The sequence below is a fragment of the Callorhinchus milii genome, unplaced genomic scaffold (genome assembly GCF_018977255.1).
Source record: "Callorhinchus milii isolate IMCB2004 unplaced genomic scaffold, IMCB_Cmil_1.0 Scaffold9, whole genome shotgun sequence".
Lineage (NCBI taxonomy): Eukaryota > Metazoa > Chordata > Chondrichthyes > Chimaeriformes > Callorhinchidae > Callorhinchus > Callorhinchus milii.
The window spans coordinates 13308029-13326947 of NW_024704750.1; the positions used below are offsets into that span (position 1 = coordinate 13308029).

General features: G+C 38.2%; 1 protein-coding gene across 2 annotated transcripts in view; it reads left to right on the forward strand.

Moving 5' to 3' along the window:
- Positions 1 to 18919, forward strand: part of slc25a21 (solute carrier family 25 member 21) — a 154569-nt gene that overhangs the window by 74755 nt on the left and 60895 nt on the right. The window contains exon 1 of one of the 2 annotated variants that reach the window (XM_007893353.2): positions 3696 to 3715. The exons of the other annotated variant lie outside the window; for it this stretch is intronic. The gene's annotated coding sequence lies outside the window, so the exon portion shown is untranslated. Of the gene's footprint in view, positions 1 to 3695; positions 3716 to 18919 lie in introns of those variants that run through there. 2 annotated transcript variants of the gene reach the window in all.

Genomic DNA, 18919 nt, shown 5'->3' on the forward strand with positions numbered 1-18919 from the left:
TGTTTCAAAAAATATATTGCACCATTATTTATAATTTTTGTATAATTTTTATTGTCTGTAAGCTGAGATGTCATGATGGAGAAAGCCTTTTGTGAATCTTTCCTAGTCAGGAATCGTGCTGCCCAGAAGCAATGCAAAGTGCGCCTGCTATAAAGTGCTTGTGTGAACATCAGGTATGAAGAGAGGTTAGGTTATGATGCCCTCAGAGGGTTACGATGCCCTCACTTGAATAGCTTAGTGGCTTTTAATGACTGTGGTCACACATGAATAATGGCCTCTCAGGTGAGACGCAGCATATAAAATAGTGAGGATACCATGTATACAGTATTTTTAGGTACATTGTAAAATGATTCTCCCCTGGGTTGTGCTTATGATCTCCAGTGATCTTATGAGAAAAGGGATTGCATCTGTGTTTTCTAGTCTAAGGACACTCTTGGTCTTTTCTGGGATATCAGGATCATTCATCAGTCTTGGATTATCCAAGTTTAAGGGCTGCTAAAACCAAAGCTGAAACCTGAGAAAACTTGAATGCTCAGCCCCATTGCTTCTGATGTCAAGAGTGATATGTAGCAGCCATTTCACTGAGGTACTATAATAAAGTTTAAAGGGACAAGGTCTTCATGAAAAATGTTATGCAAACTCTTTGTTGTGGTTGAAGAGACAGAGGAGCCATGCATCATTATCGTGGTGGTTACATCACACATGATTCATGTTGTAAAAAAGGGTTTGCCAAGTACTTTTTCAGGAAGGTATGAATGTTTCCCCCCCACTGAATTACTGAGATAATGGTATATTTTTCACTTGCTTGAGATAGCTCATGCTTCAATTGTTTTTCTCTACTGTGGAGTGTAAACATTTTATATTCACAAGTAAATTTACCAAGGTACTAAATTAAAGGTGATCTTTTTACACATTACATGATTTAGTAAATGGATTATTTTTACTTTTACTTTTCATACCATTTTAAGACCAATCTTTTAAGATTTAGCTACATACTTAAGAGTGTGACAGTTTTAAACCTCTTAATGTAAACAATAGACGTCTTATATCAATTCAGTAGCATAAAGGTGAAATATCCATAGTACAAGAAAGGCATTGCGAAAGGAAAATGCATTTACATTATGAGATGTCATCTGGGCAATCAAATGGATGCAGCATTACATATGTAATAATAATAATCCTTACATTTGATATGTTAAAAAACATATGGGAAACCTCGACAGATGGGAATGTAATTTTTTTAAAAAAGCAGTATTTTAACAGTGGGTATAATAGTTGCAATATTTGTACTAACAATCTGGATTTGTAAATTGGAAACAGCTTCGGAACAGAAAGATATTCAAAGTATGAAATCTGAGGAGTTACGTCATTTCTAAGCAGCTCTTACTGAAAGAAAATCTGACATTGTAAAGCAAACCTATCAATAGACTAAATGTAGTCCATGTAGTTTCACACTGATAGGAAAGTCCAAGTTCATCTGAATATGACAGAGTACACTTCTAAGATATATAGTATTGATCATGGCAGTTTTGGAGGCTAGGCCTGCATTAAACTCTTCCCAAATCCCATGTGCTGAAACTATTCAGACTTTGGATGATTCCATTATATCATTACACACTAAAGGCTACCCCCACGTTAGCTGAGCAAAAAGCCAACCTTTCTCGTGAGAATAATTTATGACCACTGGGTGGAAATGAACTGGACCTCAAAAGACTTCCAGAGAAATAAGTGATTTATGATCCTAGTCATCTTATTTTGCGTTATTTTACCTGTAATGTAGTGCAGCCTATTGCCAAAATGCCTAAATATTCACGGTTGAAAGAGTCTTCGTGCATTTTAAGCAAGTTTGCATTCAGCATATTCCCAACCAAAATAAATTCAATAGTAGTCCCTGTTTGTTACAGACAGTTAAAATACACATGTTCTGCCTCATTACCAATGTACTGCCTTTCCTTCAGAACCAAAGAATCTGGTTACAAAGTGCATTTTCTGACAATTCCAAGTGTATGCAATTTGATTACTTTTTGTGCATTGCATTGGCTTAATGTTTCATATAATAATTTGAAAGACAATGAATGCCTAAATTATTTTATAAATCTAAAATCAACATGAAAATTTCCCTCATCGACTTGAGGATTGTGTTTTGGATTGACTGGTGACCTGTGAGTTGTAGTTGGAGTCGTGCTTTAGAATTATTGGTGCTGTGTGGCCAAGTAGCTAGTAATGGCGGGTAGCTTGGTAAAAGAGCTCAGGTAGAGTGAAACGGGAATAGAGACACATGTGGACCAGAGAGACCTGGACTCGCTAAGTCAGTTTGTATCAACAGCTCACGAGGAACATCTGTCATAGCATAGCCAGTGCCAAACAAAAACATTCTGTCTGCACACAAGGTATTTTCTTAACGTGTTGGTGCAGCCCTATATCACTGTTTTGCATGGAAAGGAGCTCCAATTTTTTTCCCCAATGGTTACCTCTACATATGCCTTTTGCTCTGTTCATGACTTTTTTTTATTCTATCTGTTTTTCACGGGTGTCATAGGGCAACTTTCAAGATGTTGTAAAGCAATGGGCAATGGTTAATTTAACCTCAGACTACATATTTTTTAGAGCAAGGGGACGTAGTTGCTTTACCTCTATTAATTACATAGCTTTTAGCATTAAAAACTTGCCTTTTGAAAGTCTCATTTATCATTGAGCTTTACTGAACCTGAGAGATTTAGTTTGCATTTATCCTACTGTTCACGTAGGCTCCACGGGCTTGACTTTCCTTTCCCCTTACAGACAGGAGCAACAAAACATTTGAGAAAACACAGATGAAATCACAAGGAACATCCGGCATTTCTAAATGATCAGAATTGAATAAATTATAACAACTAATGATGAAGCATCTGCTACAATGTGCAGGTCAAGCTTCTAAACTGAGTGGAAGGAAAAAGTGAAAATTACCAGTTGTGAGGTGCGGAATTCATGCAGAAAATGGATCACTGGAAAATATATCAGTTTTGTTTTTTAAGGAGATTCTTTTGTGGATAATAATGGAAGAACACATTTTTTAAGAAGAGGAAATTGGTCCCAAACAAACAGAGAAGTTTGAGAACACGTGGCTTATAGTATCAATGCTGCCTTGGTGATTCAGAGGACCTGGTAGGACGTTTGCAAAAAAAATGGATGGCGTGAAATGGGACACTAAGGTGAAGCATTGTTTTGGTGCATACACATATTAGGGAAAGCTAAAGCTGTAAATGATAAGCTCTAATAAAACATTGTACAGATAGATTGGAAGCAGTAAGCTCCTGGTCTGCAACTATATCCACTACACTGTGAGGCCTGCCCCTAAAATAATAACAATAACCCTTACATTTGATATGGCACTTTTTACATCGGAAGAATGTCTCAAAGTGCTTCACAGGATATACTATAAAGTGTCGTGACTGTATTTTGTAGATGAATGTGGCAGCCAGTTTGCTTATGAATGTAGGGTTATTGAAAATTACAGTGAAAATTCTAAGAAAGGAGAGTGAACTTACACAGTAAGAATTTACCATGCACCAGATTATCATGTTTCAATCATCATTGCTCACATAGTCAAAGACAAATTTGAGGGCAACGGTGGACACTCCCACTTCAAACAACTCCCTTTGGTTAAACAACTTTACTTGGGAAGTCTTGGAAGGTGTACAGACTGAGGACCGTGGAGGAGAATAAACCATTAGTGGTAAGAATTATTTGAAAATGATATGATTAGCACAATGTGTTCTTCTAAACATTATCTGTGCACATTGATTGTGCACGCCCACACATCATGTACATGTGATAACAATTGGGCAGGGTGTGGCAGAGAGATATAGCAGTGCAACAAGTACTCAGTTGCACCGATAATATAACATTGGTGCTGTCATTGCAGAACAATTGAATATCTGCCACAGCAGAGGAGCACTACACATCACAGCTACCTCACCATCCTTACTTGAAATAAACATCAGCTAAGATACATTATGTCAAAGATGTATATATCACTGAGGAAGCATGGGGTTGGACACCAACACTGGTGAGGAAAGGGTAGCACTGGGAAAATGTTACTGGTACCAATGGAGATCCATCAGTGTTGATGATGGACAAAGGTAGTGGAATAGTATCTGTAATCACATGTTCACAGTTAGTTCTTCAGCGTTACATCCAAGTGAGTACTTGGTAGGAAACATGCACGGACCTGTAAACTTTCTCTTAAACTTTGCTTAATTATATAACTAATTCCCTCTCCACACATGTTTAGACATGGTTTGTTATATAACTCAATCAAATCAAGGGTGTGTTATAAACTTCTTTATTTGTTAATCCAAACACTCAAATATCCACCATTTTAAACCACGCCCTTTGTTCCACTCCCAGTGTCCTTTTGTACTTCCTGATCTTATTCTTATTGGCCCTTTTGTTAATTGTCCGTTTACTTTTAAAGGAGTATCCAACAGTTTACACAACTCGCAAGATAGAAGTTCATGACACACAAGCGGGTGCAGGAGCAAATCGTATCAAACATGTGCCCAGCAAATATATCTTGCCGTGTGCCTGTCTTTAATTGTGCTGAAAGTAACAGATCAATTTTACAAAATCAAAGCAAACAAAACGTATGCAGTATACAGCCAAAAATAAAGTAGGATATCAAATAGCAGATCTGTTGCTGTAAATATGTCCTTCTGAAAATAATGGCATCCAATCAGAGCTCCCTGTAACAAATGGTTATGAAGCTTTCTGACACTTCTGTTTCTGGCTGGAGTGACTGTTGGTTGCTGAGCTATCTAGTGGAACAACTGGTAGTCCATGCCTCAGTTACTTCTTTTACTAGTTTATAGTGAGAGTTTTGGACGAGTCAGAATATCTTGGATCTTTGATTTAAAGTGAGATTTTCTGAATGTTTCCTGAAGGAAACAATTTAATTTTTTTCCTTCAGGACAAGTTCAAAACTAAAGTTCAAATTCTGTCATCGTAGATAGCAGAGAATCTCCTCGGTTTCCTGATCAGTTGTGCCATGTGTCCAAAAGAATTAGATTAATTCCATTTGAAGATCATGAACCAATTGACACAACATCGCTCAGTAAACAGACTAATATATTCGCCTTCATTGTAGGCTGGTCTCGTAGCTTAAATAGAAAATATTTACCATCCCGTTCAGCTATTTCAATAAGGCTCCAGTATAATTCTGTGCAATTCTGTATGATATGGAATGCTGCATTTTGAATTGATATCTTTTTAGTACAAAGAGACTGAATTCCTTATATTGTGTATGTTGTAAGGCAGGTCAGGTCATGTAACCTGCCTGAACTGTGCAGTCTTATCTGGCCACTGTTTATTTATCTAAGTCTTCTGATGTCACCCCTTGTTGTTAATGTCTGCCAGACAGTAGAACTAAAACGAGGCCAGCATCTGAACCTTTTTAATGCTTTGTTTTTAAAATAGTGAAACGTTTTGATTCTACGTCATCAAAAGTTTCTCATCAAACCCTCTAAAAGGAAACCCATCATTTCAATGAGTCCTTTAGGTTTATGGGCTTCACGTCAGCAAGACTTGAATCTAAGATTTGGGATTGAATACAGCAATAATAATGCTTGTTTTTAAAATAGATTCTTATCAAGTCGTCAAAACATTTCAAAATACTTCACAGGATTTTAATGTAAAGAGTAAAATGGCTGTATTTCTAGGTCAGAGTCACGTATTATAATAATAATAATCCTTGCATTTGATATAGTGCTTTTCACGTCTCAAAGCGCTTTACAGAATATACTGTAAAGCGAATTGACCGTATATTTGTGGGTTAAAATATTCACTACTCATCATGTTTGCTGCACATTTATGATTTTAAAACACTGCATTACCCCTCTCCTTGTATTCAAAATACACTGCAAAAAATATGTTTTGCAAATGTGTGAAAATATGCACTTGATATAGTTGTAACAACTAATTAAATATTTACTAGTCTGCTAAACTTTTTATAGCTCATATGTGCCAATAACTGACTCTATCATCAGTCGGTTAAAAAAAACCTTGGTTGCTCTTTTACCATAGTGTTACAAGCTCTCATCAGTGTTTTAAAATCATCTGTTCGTACTGCTCCAACTTGATGTCATTTTCAGGTAACACAAATGTGATTCTCTATGTTCATTTTTTGATTCCATGAAAACAGGCTTTTTCTAGTGGATTGAACTCCCAACAACAAAAATGTATGAGTTGGCCATAAATGATCATGCCAGCTTGGCATTCAAATGCTGGGAGCTCATTGCTACAGGGTCCTCAACGTATCAAGCTTAAACAAGTTAGGCCACATGCTCTAAATTCTAAACATATTAGCAAGAATTTGAGGTGGAATGTTCAGACTTAATTGAAAAGAAAGATAACCCATATCAACACAAACTGATCTGGTGGAAGCCTACTCAAGGATATTTACGACCCCAATATGCAGCCAAATTATTTCAATTTCATGTTTTTTCCTGCTTTTGTGAAAAGGTTAATGTTCAAATGTTGATATACTTAATGATTCTGGAACTAGGTAGAACTTCTTAAGAAAGTGATAAGAGGGGCCAACATCATACATTAACACAAATTGGCAATACATCTTAATGGTCTTATGACCATCATTGTAAATTAATGGTCTCCATAAAACCTGATAATAAAGTCTCTCCCTTTCTTGGTAGCCATTTCATAGTACCACAAAATACTTCATGATAGATTGCTTGTGAGTTCTATTTCAAAGATCAGTTTCCTTTGTAAGATTTTAAGATAAGAAGGTATACTAAGAGTTGCTAAATGTGGAGGCGCAGAGCCGCAAATTTAATTAATTCTTCTTTACTTTCATGACTCTTTAAAAAATATACTCTTTTAAAAATCAATGATAGATAAAGTTGCTGCTGGGTTTAATAACTTCCATATGAACATGTTAAAGAATTGTACTGTTTAATCAGTTTGAGGTGGAATCCTCATCATTCTGAATTCCCAATCATTTTCAATCATTAAATTCCCAATCCTTGGCGTGCTACAACCTTATTACAAGGTGAGTTTAATGGCTGAAGTCCTCTGTTTTTGATTTTAGTCAGACTCTTTCATCTGATATGTTTCCAGACTCCGGTACAAATACATTTTACATCATACACTTTAATCCAAAAGCATTGTTTTTTTTNCTCCATAATATACCGTGCGGGCTTCGCGCCCATTCGATGCACGAGTGTCCAACATGTAGAACAAATTCCTGCAAACATTTGCCCACTAGGTGACAGTACAACTCTTCTGCCTTTTGTTATCATTCGGAGGTAAAAAAACATATATTATTATACGCCTAAAAAGAAGTAGGCACTTTTTTTTCTTAAAAAAGTGCTGTTTAACATAATGCAGGTTCTCTGAATCATAAAGATCAATACTTTATTAATACGTTTGTGTTCTTTCTTAACGAAAATAGATACAAGTATTAGAAATGGCCTGCCAATTAGGGATAAAAATAATGCCATTCTTTTGCTTTGTAAATAATTATGTTGTCAGTGGAGGTTATATGTACACTGTATAGCTGCGTTAGTTATTTAATGTCAAACATTCAATTGCATTTTAGTCTGTTTTATATCGAAATCAGTATAGCAGTAAAACGCCTTATCTAGGATGTCTGGCTTACATATCAAATGGCTGTAATTCTCAACTGCTGCCGTAACTTTATTTTGTGGAAAGTCCTGGATCCAAAAAAGCCCTCGAATCTGTGTTTATTTTCCCAACTTTAATTTTTTTTGGCAATAATCATTCAGAGTGTTTTTGAGCATCTTGTTGTTGTTCATTATGAATGAGTACAAGAAAACACTTGACTTCTTAGGACCCAGAATAGGTAAAGAGCCTTTTTCAGAATCAGGACAAATGCCAAAAATGATTGTAGTTAACAGCAATTATGCTGATAAAGTGATCACAGATGTGTGCACCTCTGTTGGTTCTGTTTCTCAAGAGTATTTCTGAAAAATTATATTTTCAACATTTTCAGCCACAAAGTTCAGTCTCCAAAGCATTGCGAAAAAGTACAAATAAAAAGAAGGCAGTAGGATTTTTGTGCAAATATTGTATGCCATTCTCATAATCATAATCAAATAATTATTTTTTCTTCTCTTTAGTTTGTTCTCGGATCGTTCACTGACTGGGAGAGTAAGTAGGGGATCCGGTCTCTAGTTCATCTCAAAGCTGCTGTGTACAGTTATATTATGTGATTAGCTGCTAAGAGATTTGACCATTGTTGTCCTTAAGGGCTTGCCTGCCACCTATAAAATTACACAGCCACTACACTTTACAATGAATCAGGTGAAGTTCTTTGAGACATTGTCCCAATGTGAAAGGCACTATATCAAATGCAATAACTATTATTATTATTATTATTATTATCTTGCCTATGGCTTTGCTCCTCATTTAACCAAACTGAGATTGGGTGCTCAGGAAGCAGGTAATCACAGATACGTCTCCCATCTTTCAATGATCATTACTCCAGTGTACCTAACACTGGATCACTAACATTAATTGGCAACTTAAGCACAATAGTTTTTTTTTAAAAAAGCTTCATTCTTATGTTCTCCTTTATAATAACATAACAGTTATAAACATGTTGGAAACAGTGTGCTGCCTTATTGTTTAGACATTCAAAATATTCATCCAGGTTTATCAAGAAAAATAATCCAAATGCTCCAAAAGTTAAATTAATGTTCCTGCAGTAGAACTAAGAAAACATTTGGACCACTAGATAAATATTTATGATGTAATGTGCAGTATAAGTGGCTAATTCACTCGATTGTGGATTCCTTGTGGAATTATATCTTATTGATGCTACCTGAGAGCTGTTTTTCCTCCAATGGTGTTGGTGCCCTTTGCTCCTACATCATGTCGTTCATTTACCAACATTTTCATCCTCGCTTTAAACATCTGCAGTTAACAAATTCTCAGTACAAGTACTTTCAATTCTTGATGTTTTCCAAGCGCTCTATTTCTACGTTGAAAATGTGTGGCCCTTGTGTGTATGTATTCGCTTTCCATTTCTCTGAGTTCACAGGAAGCACTTCAGTAACTCGAGTGAAAACGGGTAGCTGCAATTATATATTAAAGTAACGTGAAATATGAACATTTCTTGTTCTTTCTAGCTAACATTTTAGAGATTACAGCATTGCTTTTAGTGGTTAGATATTGGGTGTAAAGGTTTTTTCTTCTTCCTTTGTTGAATTGTGACATTTTTTTAAGTCTTTATAAGTTCTGAATTCCCGAGGCCATCATTAGCCCTCTCTCCCAGCTGCTGAAACTGGGATTGCACAGTTCACGAAAGAGATTACAACTAACTTCCAAGAATTGCCTAGTTTGTACTTGCTAACTTCTAGAAGCCGCTCCTTTGAAAAATTACCTATTCACAGATAGATGTACTACTGGCGATGCTGATTTTGGCAGTGATATGGATGTGCTTAGCTTGCAGTGCATTCTGGTAATCAGCAACAATATATTAGGTAATGGATAGGTAGAAAAGAGCTAAAGTTCTATTCAGCTTTAGGCTGAAATTTGCTCAAAATTGGGCCCTGCAACAGAAGTACATTAGTGTAATGGGACTTTTTTTTAAAGAAAACTTTGAATTCGGGACGTCCTCCTGACGTGAAAGGCGCTTTATAAATGGAATCTTGTTGTTGTTGTTGTTGTTGTTGAATTCATTTCTTCAGCAGAGTACTGTGCCTGAGAGAATAAAGAATCCCATTTAAAAATATCACCAAGTAGACCTCCAATGAATATATAAAATTTCTTTCCTCACTTTCCAACAGCCCCTTCGTAAATTAATTGTAAAAATGGTACTGTTGATATGGATGAAAATTCACTCTAACTTTTCACACAACCTGACACCATCGTATCAAATGACCCAATTTAGAATAATCTCAGAATCAGCACTGAGGTTGTGCAATCGATTTGAGTTGTATTGGTGAAGCCATGAACTGGATTTATTTGGATTCATGTGGAAGAGTTTCAAACCTTTGTAAATTATTCAAATTGTTCAGATGATGATCTAAGTGCAATGTACCTTGTAAAAACTGATGCTGTTGTTTATACTACACAGATATCTCATGATAAATGTGCAAGAGACATCATATATCATTGTAGAATCATAAAATTATACAGCACAGAAGAAGGCCATTTGGCCCATCGTATCTGTGTCAGCTCTTTGAAAAGAGCTATTCAAATCAATCCCATTCCCCCGCTCTTCCCCTTAGCCCTGCAACTTACCTTCCCCAAATAATTATCAACACATCTATATTATAGATGGTGTCTGGATAATATCTTTATGATTACTGGATCAATCTGAGGTACTACACAAACACAAGCTTACTTTTCCATCACCAGTACAACTTGTGCTTTGTTCCTGTATTGGCTCATCTATTATGTTGGGTGTGCAGTTTCCCCAGTTTACAGTACATATTGGCAGAGACAAATAAAAGCTATGCAGTACTAGATATCATAAGATCTTACGATAGGTGCAAATGAAGAGGGCTTTAGATCATTTGATCTCAATTTTTCAGATTACACACCCTACCTTCTTTCCATTACAGCATCATTCTGTTTCATATCTGATTCAAATGGCAGCCTCAACCACCTGCCTTGTAATGAATTCCAACTGTTGGATATCCTCTGTGAAAAGAATACTTACTCGTGCTAGTCCTAAACCTCTCCATCCATGGCACTAAATGTGTAGCCACTAATCCTGCTACCCTTGTGAATTTGAAAGTTTTGTTCCAGGTTTACTTTTGCTATCTCAGAGCTTCTTATACATACCTCTATAAAGTCTTTTCTTCACTGTTGATGATGCAGTTGGTTCTGTGAGATGGGAGGCCATATATTTGTTTGTTATTGTTCAAGGTGTCTGAATTTGTCCTTCATGGTACGCAAAGCACAAATAACAGCAGTCAGATGCTAATATTAATAATAATACTTGCATTTGATATAGCATCAGATCAAGTTTTCGAGACTTCAAAAGTGCTTCACAGAATATATACTGTTAAGTGAATTGACTGTATACTTTGTGGGCGAATCGGCAGCCAATTGTGCATAGCAATGTCCCGCAAACAGTCGTGGATTAAGTGATCAAATTATTATTTTATTTATTTATTTCTTTCTTGAAGGGATTTTTACCCCTGGAAAAGCAATCTGCCAATTGACTAACAGCTGGGTGCCTACTTACTGCTAGGTAAATAGAGGCGTGTGGAGTAAGGGAACTTGCCTAAGGTTTCGCACTGCCCGGGAATCGAGCTTAGGTCCTATTGTTTGGAGGTGAGTGCTGTAACCAATAAGCTGCAGGACTCAACAGGTCCTTTTGCTTGCAAGGTGAGTGCTAGATAGATAAATTGATTAATCTGGAAGCAAAAAGGCAGCAACTAAAGCGATCAAGCCATGACAGCGCTACACACACCTTGCCAAGTTCCCTGAGGGGATGTTTAGGCATTGAAAGCACGATTGCTTTCAGACAAAAACCTGGCTCCCTTGGCAATGGACTGTCAGAATTAATTCCAACCTCTGTAGTGGTTGCTCTCTCGTTCACCCGGTTCCTGAGCCAGATGGGTTCGCAGTTTTCTAGACACTGGGAACAATTTGCTTTTTTTTCCGAAGAACTATTTCCCAAATCCTAAAATTCCCCGAATATCCACATACAATTTCTATTCCTATCAATTTGCTAAAGAGAACATGGTGCCTGGGAATGGATTTAGTCTTCTGTCAGATCATCTGCTTGAAATACAATCATCTAGTGCAGGAAACAAAGTAAATTTCAGGCAAATGGAAAATTTGTTTAAAGAATGGTCTAGGTGTGTAGTCAGGGTCTGTATATAATTCAGCTTGGTGAAGCAAATGTGGATTACTCAGAATGCTTTGTGCTAGAATGCCATTGGACTCTCGTCAGAAGTCTGAACCCTAGCTGTTGCTCATCTAAGGTGATTAATTGCCTGTGACCAAAGGAAACTGAAACACTTCGAAACTAAAATCACTAAACAAAGCAATCATACCAGAAGCTGGGATGTACTTGGAATACCTTTGTTTGGAGGGAACAGTGAACAATGTAAATTTGATTGCTCGTTGATAAAATGTAAGGTGAATAACCAGTTCAGCTGCCTCTGAACACAATGAGGTGAACCGATCCAACCCTGTTTATACTTGTATCAGAGTAATGTTTTGCAACCATGAGCCACAAAAATCTTACGGACATATTGCTTCCAAAATAGTGTACATGTGTATAACTTCATTGTTACAGAGAGCTGCCTCTGTAATGATGGTGTAAATAGGGATTCCTACCATTATCAGTTTTGAGTAGCAATAATAATAATCCTTGCATTTGATATAGTATCTTATCACGTTTGAGATGTCTCAAAGCGCTTCACAAGATATATTGTAAAGTGTAGTGACTGTGTGTTTTGTGGGTGAAATGCAGCAGCCAGTTGCAGTGTCTCACAAACAGCCATGGAATGAGTGACCATATTTTATTTGGGGGGATTGTTTGCCAGGACACTGGGAGAGAGAAGCTCCCTTCACTTTTTAAATGAGCCTAGGTTCCGGTTACAGTAATGTATTAACATCTCAAATACAAAATGGTGAACTTTCCCTGCAAAAAACACAAGATTTGCATTGGCTGTTGTTGTCAGCCTGATGTACATCATCTGCTCCATAGGACAATGCCGAGATCAAGACATGTAAGATTTTACTTTGATTTGCAATTCCAGTAGAACATGTCTTTGTACTTGACTTTAGCATGTGAGTCAGCTACAGATTCACAGCAAATGATTATTAACTGCTCTCCTAACAATTTATTGCGAATCTGCTTTCTGACCCAGCGCAAGATAAATCTTGTTTGACCAGATTCTTTCAATGTTTAAGATTTGTTGTAATGCTTTGCTGTACATCAGGCACTGCAGACCAGATTGGGTAATGCTTTGCTGTTGATCAAATACCGATACAGGTTAAGTTATGCTTTGCTGTATATAGTAATATCAGATGCAGATACAGAACTCAAATTGTTCCGATTTGACTGCCCAACCATGTCTTTCTAAATCACTTTGAGACATTTTACGACATTATACAACATGAAGGGTGCTACATATGTGTAAGTTGTATGTACAGCACGGAAACTGCTCTGGTCAAGGTCACAAACGACAACCTGACCATGCGCAACCAGGACTCCTTCTGCCTCCTCGACCTCTCCGCTGCCTTTGACACCGTGGACCATTCAATCCTCCTCCACCGCCTCTCCTACCTCAACCTTCACGGTTCTGTACTTGACTGGTTCAGGTCCTACCTTTCACACCACCTCCACTTTGTCACAGCAAATGGCTTCTTCTCCTGCCCCCTCACCATCTCGTGGTTGATCCTCGGCGCTCTGTCCTCGGTCTCCTCCTCTTCACCCTCTACATGCTCCCCCTTGGTGACATCATCCGCAGACATGGGTTAAATTTCCACATGTATGCAGATGACACCCAACTCTATCTCTCTGCCTCCACCCTCAACTCCAGGACTACTGGTATCCTGACCGACTGCCTGTCTGACATCAAGTCCTGGACGAGGGACAACTTTCTCCAACTCAACGTCAGCAAGACCGAGGCCCTCCTGATTGGCTCACGCCAGCACCTCCGCACCTCGGGTGCTGGCAGCATCAGCATCACTGCTGCACAATTAACCTCGCTAAGCCAGTCAGGAACCTGGGTGTCTTGTTTGACCCTGAACTGTCCTTTCTCCCCCACATCCTTGCCATGATCGGCACTGCCTACTACCACCTCCGCAACATTGCCAGACTCCGCCACTGCCTCACCCCTTAGGGTGCCGAAACCCTTATCTATGCATTCGTCACATCAAAGCTCAATTACGAAAACTACCACCTCATCAGCCTTCCCATCGCTTCCCTTCACAGGCTGCAGATCATCCAAAACTCTGCAGCTTGTGTACTCTCACGCACCAGGCTCCTTGACCCCATCACTCCCACCCTCGTCCAGCTCCACTGGCTCCCCATCCCCCAGAGGATCGAGTTCAAGATCCTCGTTCTCACTTTCAAGACCATCCATAGCCTTGCCCCCTCCTACCTCTCTGACCTGCTGACTCTCTACCAACTTGCCCACTCCCTCTATTCAGCGGGCTCCGGTCTGCTCCCACCTGACACGCCCTACCATTGGTGTCCGGGCTTTCAGCCTCTCTGCCCCCATACTCTGGAACTCCATCCCACAGTCCCTTCGTCTTGCTTCCTCCCTTGCCTCCTGGCCGGTCTCAAGACTCTTCTCTTCGATCATTCCTTTGGTCGGCCTCCCACCTCTCTGCCTTCCCTTACCCCTACACCACCCCTCCCCCATGCTCGGGTCCCAACATCTGACTGATTAGCGCTTTGGGACGTCCTCCCGACATGAAAGGCGCTCTATAAATGTAATTTTGTTGTTGTTGTTGGTTGTAAAAATAGGAAGTTGAGACATGGTTAACTTTTCACAAAAGGAAACAATAAGTAAAGGTGAAGATACTCTTCATATAGAACTAGGGAAGAAGATTGGAGGCTGAGAGACTGGTGAGTTCAGCACAAAATTAGGAACAAGTTGTGAACCTGAGTAAAATGAGTGCAATGACTCATTTTGATATGTTACAAAGGCAAATTGATTCCTAATTCTGCAAGGTTAGAACATTCTGCACTTTGTCCAGGCCACGGATTCAAATGAGAGGTTGGGTTCTGGTTGGACTAAATGACCTTTCCTTGCTTCTCCTTGCTTGCATTCTCTTTAAATAGAGAGGTTCAAAACAAAAATTATTTTATAGAGTAATGATCACAGAAAGTACTGTGAGTGGAAACAGATGAGCATGATTTACCGTCTGAAATTTGGAAAAAAACATATGTGCTATCATCATGCAAGTGCAGTAGGTGGCTCCAAGTTCTTGAGTTCACAGAACCAGAACTTGTGAGATGTATCCAGTTACTAGTCGCCTCTTGCACCAGGGCTGGACAAGGTTGAGTGTCGAGCTCTTTGCATGCATATTCGCCCTCTCTGAATGCACATTTGTCTTTAAAACTGAAACAAGTGGCTTCTTTTGGATAGTGTCTAACATCATCTGCTTCTCTTTTAGAGGGAAAATTGCTCACACTGGTGAGGATTGTGCTAGCAGTTATAATGCAGCTTTCGTAGGGCTAAACTGCAGCATTTGAAGGTGGCCTCATTTATCCCAGTAGGAAGACATTTGAGATAATGCAGTGGATTCTATATAGCACCTCTGGGACTGGATTTAGCAACGGAGCAGCCTGAGACTAGTTGAAAAAGTTTAGAATAACTGGATAATAGAGACCACCACAGAGACTGCTGAAGGGGTACAAAATGCAAATCAGCCTAGGCCACACATCAGGGTGAGTTGAAGAACAGCACTGTCAGGACACGTGCCTCAGGAGATACAGGATGAGCTCCAAATCAAGGGTGCAAAGAACTAACAGAAACATTTCAGATCTCTTTGATAGATGAGGGAACACAGCAAAAAGACACCAAAGATGAATTCCTGAAGATTATACACAGAATGTGATGAAAGACAAGTCCTTATACAATTTGCTGCTCTACAACAAAGCAAAGCTGTGAGCGAGATTCTTCATAACGATATGTAGGAATGGCTCAGAATAATTCTCAGAAAGAAAATCATCCTTCACCACTGATTACAGCAAATCTGCGGGTTGAATGCATTTTAAATGTTTACTTCCATGGTCACTGCGTATGACGCCAATATTTTTTTACTCAAAAATCCTGAAGGGTAAATATTAAATAAACGCTCACAAATTGCTATTGAAATCCAACTCTCCTTTTGTAAATTAAGTATAATTGATATCTGACATTTGTTATGTAGGATTTTCAACATATTGGCAAACTTATGTAGCTCACATTAGGGAGGGCTAATGTACTATATGTGGTTTTCGTTTACTTTTTCACCATTCCCAAGCCAAAAACAAAAGGTTAAGTGGTTAACCACCCTGAACCTGACAGCTCCAGATGACTGAAGCTGATCAAATACTACACCATATAGTGGATAAATGAGCTTGATACATCTTAGAGTTTAATTGTGTAGAATATTGACCACTGATGTGGATTGCTATTACTTTGCGATACAGTGTAGCCTAGGTTTTTCTTTGAGCTTAGTATTTTGAGGTATTTGCTTTCATGCCCCGTTCTCTGATATACAATATTTTTTTTTGCCTTGAAGAAGTTTAGCTCAATGTTGAGTGTTCACAGTACTTTACTGACAATTGTGAGTCACCCCAATGAGATTTCCCCACTATAAGTGTATAGCCAAGATAAGTAAATTTACCGCCAGGCATAGAATCATCCCTAACGTGTTGCTTTTACTACTAAATCCAACAGCAAGTTTTGCAGAGATTACACTTCAATAAAGAAGCATTTTATGGCTCAGCATGGAGAGCATTGTGGCAATTTCAAAATTATCCTTAAAAAAGCCAGACACCACTTATAGGTTACATATTGAGAATGAGAAGAACCAGAGATCTGTCTTCCGAGAATTAGAAAACAAAACTAAGTGAGTTCAGGTTTAGAACCAGGAGGAGAGAGAGAAAAAATCCTTGCTGGCAGCACACATTTCAAATCAAATGTTTAAGTTAATGTCCCACTCTTGTGTAAAAGTGGTTTTGTGAAAAAGTATTGTTCTTATTACAGCTAATTGCTTGTTTTTAACTTAAGCTGTTTTGTATTTGAAAATTTTAAATTATAATTATACTGTTTCCAGTAAGTTTCCCTTATACACGCACGCGCACACACACGCAAACACATGTAACCATCAGCGCAGTCGAAGAGGAAGGTCTTCTGTCGTAATCTAAAAGAGGGGAAGGAGTAGGCAACACATACACACACACAGTGACGTATCCAAGGAATAAAGAAGTGCTGGTAAATAAATCTAAGAGTCTAACATTTTGAATACACTATCTTGAGGAACAATTCACTGAAGCATAACCCTGACATCTGTAACAACACAAATCATATATTAATTCCACACACTTTAATGTATTTGGCAAATCAAAGGTGAGATTCAGGGTAGACTGAGAACGGTCTGTGGGGAAAACTCCACCACAGCACAGTCATGTTTGAAATTCTGCAGCAGAGGACATGTTAAATAAACATCACTTGAAAAAAAATATTCTTCTGAAATTACACCGTAAATTATAACCTAATGACATCATGCTGATAAGTCATTTTACAAAAAATGTACAATATTGGTAACGGTAAAACAGCACTTGCCTTTCATTCCTCTTATTAGAAATGAACACTCAGCCCCTTGATAGCCACAACCTTTCTCCCTTTCTCCCATTTCTAATTATTATTTGTGCACTAGTTTTAATTTTTTTATCTATCCGGATCAGTAAGCATTTGCAGGTCCTTTTACATGTGCAAGTTTACAATTTATGTTTTAAATATGTTTATGCTGAATTTCTATACCGCAAGCATAAACCTGGCAAAAAACAGCAGTGTCAGTACTATTTTGACAGCTTGATCTTATTCTTATTCTAGTTGTCTTGAATGTAATGCTTTGTGTCTGCTTTCTTTACTAGGCTGAATTAGTTTGACTGATCCAATGCCCACAATGTTAGTTTAAAGCACTGATTCAGTGATTTATTTTCCTTTATAGTATAAACAGAGTTTATCAATAGTATTGGGTTCAACGCAAAAATGCTGCACAGCAAATGTGCTGCTTTCAATAATTGGCATTCCACTGAACCGTGTTGGACATGATGGAAATCAAAGCCTTGGATCTAAATATCCAAAATGTAACCTGCAACAAATATACAGTAATGCTTTAAGGACGAAAGCAGTGTTTCAGATTCGATAACCAAAGTATTCTAAGAAGGTAATTTTCTTCTAGTTTATTAAAATAACTCAATTGTCTCCTGAAATTCTTGCTTCCCTGTTTGATATTGCACATGTTCAACTCTTCCATATGGTTGAATTTCTAACACTTGTTAAACTTATTGTTTCAAAATAATTGTGTACAATTTTGCTTGGATCTACAACAACCCTGATGGTTCACTTGGTACACATACTCTCCAGTGTGAAATTGAACCACATAGATCAGGAAAGCCCCATGTTTGATACTTCGTCTGGTCTGAGTTAGTTGATTTCAGCAATGCGGACAGAGAGAAAGTTTGAGGGAAAAAATATTAATCTGCAGTGTATTGAAACAGTTGCATTCTTAATTGTGACTGCTTAAAGTTTATCTTGAGATATAGAGTATCATCATAGTTGCCTAACTCAATATGGCTGCTTAAGGTTTTCAAATATTTGCTTGAAAGATCTCCTTTGTTGTCCTTTAAGTAATCATAATGCAATAAGCTATGCCAATTTATGTCACAATAATGGAGCAGACAGGTTGATAGGAGGTTAGCAGATCACAGAGGTAGGAAGGAGGACCTTGAAGGCAAGGGTGAGGATTTTGAACTCTATCCTCTGGTTTCAAATGGGACATTTAAAACACAGAGTATCCCCAGTGCCTGTCCAGCTGAAGAAATTGACTTAATATTTAAAGTCTGCTGGTGGAGGTGAAATCTTTTCATTTTGGGAAAAATCTTAAGAGTGAGCAGCAGAAAACATGCTGTCACCCATCATGAGGATAATCCCATCCACTGTAACTAAAGTATTGTATTCGACTGAAGCCAGAGTTTATAATCTATAGAATAATAGATGCTGTGGCGCGAGTTACGAAGCTATAATTCCATCAAAGGATTCTGATAAAGCATGGAGTGTGGGACTTGGGAGCAACTTTTACGGATGTCACATAGAACGCTCAGATCGGATCACTGCCTTTGATTGCCATAGCATTTCTTGTATTGGATAATATTCATTAACTGGAAAGGGGGTTTTCAATGGAATGCAGAGCCTTGGTTCCTTTTTGG